Source organism: Phascolarctos cinereus, unplaced genomic scaffold (assembly GCF_003287225.1).
Source record: "Phascolarctos cinereus isolate Bilbo 61053 unplaced genomic scaffold, phaCin_HiC Scaffold_5;HRSCAF=322, whole genome shotgun sequence".
Classification (NCBI taxonomy): domain Eukaryota; kingdom Metazoa; phylum Chordata; class Mammalia; order Diprotodontia; family Phascolarctidae; genus Phascolarctos; species Phascolarctos cinereus.
In genome coordinates this window covers 383353020-383361012 of record NW_027555958.1, presented here as the reverse complement: position 1 = coordinate 383361012, position 7993 = coordinate 383353020, and positions in this window count along the sequence as shown.

The window sequence follows — 7993 nt, the reverse complement described above, 5'->3', positions numbered from 1 at the left end:
CTTGCCACACCTCTTTCCACTTTGCTGGGTGTTTTTTTTTTAAGCTAAGTATAGGACATTTTTCCATATTCAATTTCATTTTATAAAATTTGACTCAGTGTTTTAGGTTGCCACGATCTTTTAAAATTTTCATTGTCATCAAATGTGTTTGTTGGCTATGCCTTCCAGTTTCACATCATATATAATTTTGATAAATATGTTATCTATGCTTTTATCCAAGTCATTGATAAAAATGCTAAAGACCACGGGATCAATGGAAAAGAGACATTCTTCCAAGTTTATGTTGAGCCACTGATAAGTACTCCTTGGGTCTGGCTTTCCAACCAGTTCCAAATCCACTGGACTGTTCAACTATCTGGCTCATATCTCTCTATCTTGTCCACAAGAAAAACATGACAGATTTTATCAAATGCTTTGCTAAAATCGAGGTAAAATATATCTATTCTCAACATCTAGCAGTTCAGGAACCCTTTCAAAAAAGAGAAATAAAATTAACTTGTTGTGATATGTACTTGATGAAATAATGCTAATTCTGTGGGGTTACTGCTTTTTTCTTCTAGATATTTACCAACCATCTTTTTTAGTCCTGGGATCATAGATTTATAGTTCTTAGGAAATTGAGTCCAAGAGAAGATCTGCCCAAGGGAAGCTGCTCCCTCATCTTTTGTCTAGAGCCAAGGTTATTGTTTGTTGTTCAAGTTTTTTTTTCAGTCTCCTCAGACTATTTGTGACCAAATTTGGGATTTTCTTGGCAGATAATGGAGTCATTTGTTATTATCTTCGACAATTCATTTGATAGAAAATGAGGAAATTAAGTGTTGTTAATTAAAGAAATTAACAGGTGATTTGCCCAGGGTCACACAACACAGCTAGTGTCTCAGGGCAGATTTGAATCAAGGAAGATGAATCTTTTTGCCATGAAGACCTGTAGCCACTTAACTACAGATTAGTTAATATAATTACTCAGCCTTCAACTTCATTTTAGCATTCTTTTTCATGTAAAAAAATTGCAATGCTGGTTCACCCTCTATGTTGTCCATTTATTTCTTTTGAAAAAGGTTTACCAAACTCATATTTCAGTCATGGGTTTCAACCTACCAAGTCTGTGATACTTGAGTTCCAATCTTCCTCCTTTGGTTAGGCTTTCTAATCCATCTTGCTTCTTAGTAATATTCTGTGAATGAATATATAGTAACCTAAGGCCATGGGTTTTCTTATTCTTCTCTCCAATTTTATCTCCTTCGTGTTACGGGGAGTCTCTAAGACTTTTCTCTCTACATGTAGCTACCTTTTAAATCATTATCTAGTCTGGTGGGAAAACATTAAGTTTTCTCTCTCCCTCTTTCAATTTATTAGCTCTTTTGATTAGATTTGCAAAACTATTTGTAAATACATTTTTTTGCCAGCTTGTTAGGTGCCCTCAAACCCTGATTGGGAGCCTATTACAACCAGATTTTAAATTGTGACCCAGATATCCAAATCCCATTCTCACAAATCATCATCTTAACTAGCTATTCACTTGTCAAACCTCCCTCTCTTAAATTCCCATATATGTTAGCTTATGATTCCTAAACTAATAAACCATACTTCCAAAGCACTGTTACCATGCTTATATGTCTTATTTGGTTGCTTTGTTTTGTTTTTTTCCTAAATAGAGGTTCTTAATGTTTTGTTTTGTTGGGTTTTTCTTCAGACAAACCTTTGGCACATGTGAAGTCAAAGGACCCGAGTTACAAAATCCCAGTTCTGCCATTTAGTACCTATATGACTTTAAGTAAATCACTAAAACTCTCTGGGCTTCAGTTTCTTTTTATGTAAAAATAAAAAGTAGATGATCTTTAAAGTGCCTTTCAGCTAGAAATCTATGATCTTATGTTCTTTATGTCCTCACTAAAATATCTTCATTTTAAATGTTTTTGTTGATCTATTTAAAATCATTATCTGTTATACTATTTAAAAAGGAAAATAAGCAAAATTCCATTGTTCTAATTAATCACAGGAGTTTTATCTTTAACATTTCAGCTTATGTTGTTTTGTTGTTGTTGTTGAGTCATTTTTCAGTCATGTCCGACTCTTCATGACCCCATGGGCTTTTCTTGGCAGAGATACTGGAGTCAGTTGCCATTTCTTTCTCCAGCTCATTTTATAGGCGAGGAACTGAGGCAAAAAAGATTAAGTGACTTGCCCAGAGTCACACAACTACTAAGTGTCTGAGGCCTGATTTGAACTCAGATTAGTATTCCTGACTCCAGGCTTGACACTCTATCCACTACACCACCTAGCTGCCCCTTTTATGTTGTACTAGGGAATAGTGTTTTGAAGAAAGGAACACATTTTTAAAATCTAATTTTGTTTTGCATCTAAATTTAGATCTCTGCTTGCTTTGTTAGTTCTTGAACTTTAGCATTTAAATTTAGACTCTACCATTACTTACTTGCTTTCAACAGCACTGGGATGTGGGTAGCCAGTAATAATTTTGCATCTAAAGAAAACCACTAACAGTAGGGTGCCAGATGAAATTTCCTCCAAGCTAATCAGATAATTCAGAGAAGGTATCCAGAGATAGAAGGGAAAAAAAAGGAACTGGAGTTCCCTTGGCTCTAACACTTCTTTAGCATGGTATAGTAATTTAATCATTGTATCATTTATTCAGCCACTATATGTTGAACATTTATGTGGCATATGTGTAAGACGCTATGGTGAAAAGGGCTGTGCCACAAACAGAATTGATAGCTAGAGTTCTTTCCACCCCATATTGACTGACACAGCAACTTGTTCATTCTCTCTAGAAAGTAGAACATGCTCACCTGCCACAAGGCATACAGCTGATAAGCAGAGCCTGCAGGACTGGACTGAGCTTCCTATGCACACAAGGTCTGTAGCATGGTCACTCAAATACCAAGACAATTTTACTAGTCCTTCAAGTAACTTTTCTAGAACCGGATGCTACACTGTACATTACTACTCAGTCCATCAAAAGGCACTGAACTCAAGGCCTTTTCAGTTTGTCTTGTAAGACTTGTAGTCTGCACCTTTAAGAATCAGGGTCACCTGTGTGTGTCATCTGGTTTGGAGTTTAGAGAGGTTCTCAATCACCAGAATAATGAATTTGGCCAAGGTAAATTTTGTTGTATATTGGAAAGATGGCTCACACTAATAGCACAATAGGTCTTTAAAATAGTCAAGAAATTACTAAAAGTCTTAACATAATTTTAAAAACACACCCTAGCATATTGCTCTTTGTAAAATGAAGGCAGCATGCTTCCAAATGTATGCCCTCCTGCACTTTGAGCTTTCAACTTGATCCATGCTGATTCATCAGCATTCTTGGTCTCCCCCTGTGATCAAAGCATAGTGTTCTTGGTTCTATTATTTCCAGCAGGCAAAATTTAGGAACTGAAAATTACCTAATGCTTAAATTTACCATCTCAGAAGTTTATATTTACAGCGAGAGGTAGCATGACATAGTCGGGAGAGCCAGTCAGGGTCAGGAGGACTGGGTTCAAGTTGGACCTTTGACAAATACTGCCTGTGTGTCTCTGGGCACATCACTTTGACCTTCTTGTATCCTCAAGTGACTCCAAGGCTAAAAGCTACAGAGCCCATACTTAGTTGTGTTGGTAGAGTGTTTCCTCACTGGCAGTACCCTACACTGATGAAAAAGTTTATGGCGTTCCTCACTGGAAGCTGGCTTAGGTTAAGGTAAACTAACATAACTGGTTTCATATGACAAAATGTGAAATCTATACTCTGTTAATCTATTAAACAGCTGACATTGACATTTTTATGACTTAAAATATTCAGTACTTATATTCACTTTAAATAAATCTATCTAGAAACTACGAAAAGCTCAAAGGCAACCTAATTTCTCTGTGGCCCAGACCACAGATGTTTAAGTCATCATCTTTGTTTTTTTCGGGGGGGGGGGGCTTTGGACAGGACCTGTGATTTTACCAGTGTAGAGGACATAGAGTGAGGAACTTACCCAGTCACTGAATACTGATCCCCACCTCCTAGGTAACCTATTGTCTTACAGAGTTGCCTTGGGGCACTGAAATTTTAAGGCACTTATCCAGGGTCACAGAACTAGTATGTGTCAGAGATGGAACTTAAGGCCAGGCGATCCTGACTCCCAAGGTCAGCTCTCTGCACACTAAATCATGCTGCGTCTCGTGGGCTTCCTTGATGAAGTAAAATATTTTCACACACATTTAGAGCTGTTCAGTCTCCTTTGCTATGTCATAAACCTGAGTAGAGAAGCATAGTTTCATTTACTCAAGGGGTAAAAATTCAGGTCCCCCAGTATCAGCAGATTTTCTTCTTCCTTACTTCGTTTGAGAATGTGGAATGAATAAATGTCCTCAATAAGGAACTTAAGGACAATCACAAGATTGTAATTCAATACACAATTAAGAGTTGCATACTATATGTTCCTTATTTATATCATTTGTAAAAATATTTTTTTAGCTATGGCAGCTTCAGTTATTCAGAAATTGAAACAAAACCATAATGTAAGCAAGACTACAAAACATTAACTTGAGAATTTTTTTTAATCTGCTTATCCAACATTTATTAAGTGAGAATAGTACTGTGAAGAGGTAATATTATGCTTATGGAAAATAATACGATAATTTAAGAAACAGAAGAGGAAAAATTAACTGTACTTATAATAAATTTCCCTTATGTTGATTTTTCCAGTGGAAACTGAATAGAATCTTAAATTCATGCAAATGGAAAATGAAGGTCTTGTTTAATTTTGTTTAACTGTTTCTTAGGGTTTAAGCGCTGAGCATCAGCACATGATAAGTAAAACATTATAGAATAACAGAATAGCTGTAAAAAATACTTAAATATATAGAGAGGGAGAGAGAGACCACATTATTAGTGTCTTAATGGGGAAAAAACAAATAAAAAAGGCAAAAAAACTGTAATAAATAAAAAATACTAAGTATTCAACCCCAGATGCCCAATAATTCTACTTAGTCCATTTCTACTCATCCCTTAGTTAAGAATAAGGAGGACAAATGTAGCCTACTTTCTTGAACTATAACAAGGCTCTCTCGCTCTCTCTCTGACTCTCTATCTAAATATACTGATTTATTTGTTTGTTTGTTTGTTGTAGTTCAAGTTTACATATATAAACTTGAACTACAACAATAACATTCAGGCCTAAATTCATATAACCAGAGGCTCTTCAAAACCTCTAATTTTTGAAGGAATGTATCATACTGGAAGTTTCAGAGCATCCAGTAGTTATAAGGTTCTTTAAGAAGCTAACTGCATGATTAGAGAAATACAAATCAAAACAACTCTGAGGTACATCACACCTATCAGATTGGCCAACATGACAAAACAAGAAAATGATAAAAGTTAGAGAAGATGTGGGAAAGTCGGAACACTAATGCATTTTTGGTGGAGTTCTGAAATGATCCAACCATTTTGGAGAGCAATTTGGAACTATGCCCAAAGGGCTATAAAAATATGCATACCCTTTGACCCAGCAATAGCACTTCTAGGGCTGTATTCCAAAGAGATCATACAAATGGGAAAAGGACCCATGTGTACAAAAATATTTACAGCAGCTCTTTTTGTGGTGGCAAAGAATTGGAAATTGAGAGGATGCCCATCAATTGCAGAATGGCTGAACAAATTGTAGTATATGAATGTAATGGAATACTATTGCGCTATAAGAAATGATAAACAGGCTGACTTCAGAAAAACCTGGAAAGATTTGTGTGGTCTGATGCTGAGTGAAGACAGTAGAACCAGGAGAACGTTGTACACAATAACAGCCACGTTGTGCAATGACTAATATTGATAAACTTAAACCTTCCCAGCAATACAAGGATCTAAGACATCTCCACAGGCCTCGTGATGGAAAATGCTATCCATATCCAAAGAAAGAACAATGGAGTTTGAATGCATATCGAAGCATACTATTTGCTATTTTTTTTTCTTCTACTGAGTTTTGTTTCCTCTTTCTGGTGATTCCTCCTATTTGTTCTAATTCTTACTTACAACATCACTAATGTGAAAATGTTTAATAGGAATGTAAATGTATAGCCTATATCAGATTGTACGCCATCTTGGAGAGGGTGGTGGGGAGGGAGGGGAGAAAAATTTTTAACTCAAAAGCATATGGAAGTGACTGTTGATAAATCAAAATAAATTAATTTTAAAAATTAAATTAAATTTTAAAAAAAGACCAAAGAGGAAAAAAAATAAAAATAAGAAAAATTAAAATTAAAAAAAGAAGCTAACTGCGATTTGTCAACCTTATAACTATTAAACTACTTGGTAGTCACTATATGCTTTTAAGAAAATTACTATAGTCCTACAAGGTCTACTATAGCTTTGACTGTAATTATCACTGATTTAAACAAATTATATATAATAGAGTTAAGATCAAGGTGTGTTACCTTAAAAGAACAAATAGGACCTTCCTTTCCACCCCAAAACACAACTGTACGAGTATCTTTATAACGTCTGCTTTCTATTCAGTTTCTATGGCACAGCTTCTCCATCACATTAAAGGATTTAAAAAAAAAAAGTACGGCCATACCATAGCTATAAAAACTGTCTGGAAAAGGAGGTATGAAGGACAAAAGATTCACTGGAGGAAATGGGTGGGAGGAAATAAAGTAGCTATCAATGCTACAACACTATATTTCATCTTTCAAATAAATTGTACATTTATCAAATAATGTACAAGTTTATCTTTTTCAGAAAAATAATGGCAAAAAATGGCTAACACTTATGTAGTCCTTACTATGGTGCCAGATACTGTGCTAAGTACTTTATAATTATCTCCTTTGATTCTCACAACAATCCTTGAGAGCTAGGTGCTATTATTATCCCCATTTTTACAGATGAGGAAACTGAGGCAAATATAGGGTAAGTGACTTGCCCAGGACCACACAGCCAGAAAGTGTCTGAATCTGGATTTGAACTCACATCTTCCTGACTCCAGGCCAAGTACTCTATCCACTGCACCATCTATTTTTAAAACCATATCAGAATCTTCTGTTTTGATCACATTTAAATAAGTATCTCATCAGTAATGCCCAGAAAGTTATTTAGAATATTAGTAGTTAGCAAAGCTTAAATTCTTCAGGAGAATTAGAGCAAGAAAAAATTAGATTTAGAAACCTAACTGACAAGCATGTGCCAGGCACTATGCTCGATGATGATGATGATGATGATGATAGCAAAAAAAAAAGTTGCTGATCTCAAGAAACTTATATTCTAATATGGGAAACAACATATACATAGATGGGCACATTCAGAATACACAGTGAAAGGTAGCACCAGCAGAGAGGAAGGTCTCCTGCAGATGGCACTTTAGTCACTAAAGAATCCAAGGGTTCTAAGTGGGGGCAGTGAGGAGAGAGAAGAATTGTAGGTATAGGGGTCAACCAGTACAAAGCCACAGAGAGAGGACACAAAGCATACATATGTGGGAGGAACAGCATGGAGGCCAAGATGGCCAGACCTCAGAGTACATAGAGGACAGCAGTGTAACAGACTGGAAGAAAGGAACCGACCAGGTTGTGAAGAGTTTCAAGTGTCAAGGAAGCTTCTGTCTGAACCTAGAATTAATAGGGAAACAGTCAAGTTCACTACAGAAGAGGGGGATAATATAAGTAAGTCATTTTGGCAGGAGGTGACAAGTATATGAACAAGCGTGGGGGCTGTGTAAGCAAAGAGAGGAGGGTATGTGTAAGATATATTTAGGAGAAAAAAATCGTATGATTTGGCAATTGATAGGATGTGATATAATAAATGTGAATATAATATATTATATATGAATATATATTGAATAATAAAATGAATATTAATGAGGGGGTCAAGGAAGACAACAAGGTTGTAAACATAAGTGAATGAGAAGATGGTAGCTTCCTCAAAAGCAACAGGGAAGCCTGGAAGAAGGGATGTGTTGGGGGAAGGTGGGGGAGGAGAGGAAGACAATTGTTTTGGATGGGCTGAGCTTGAT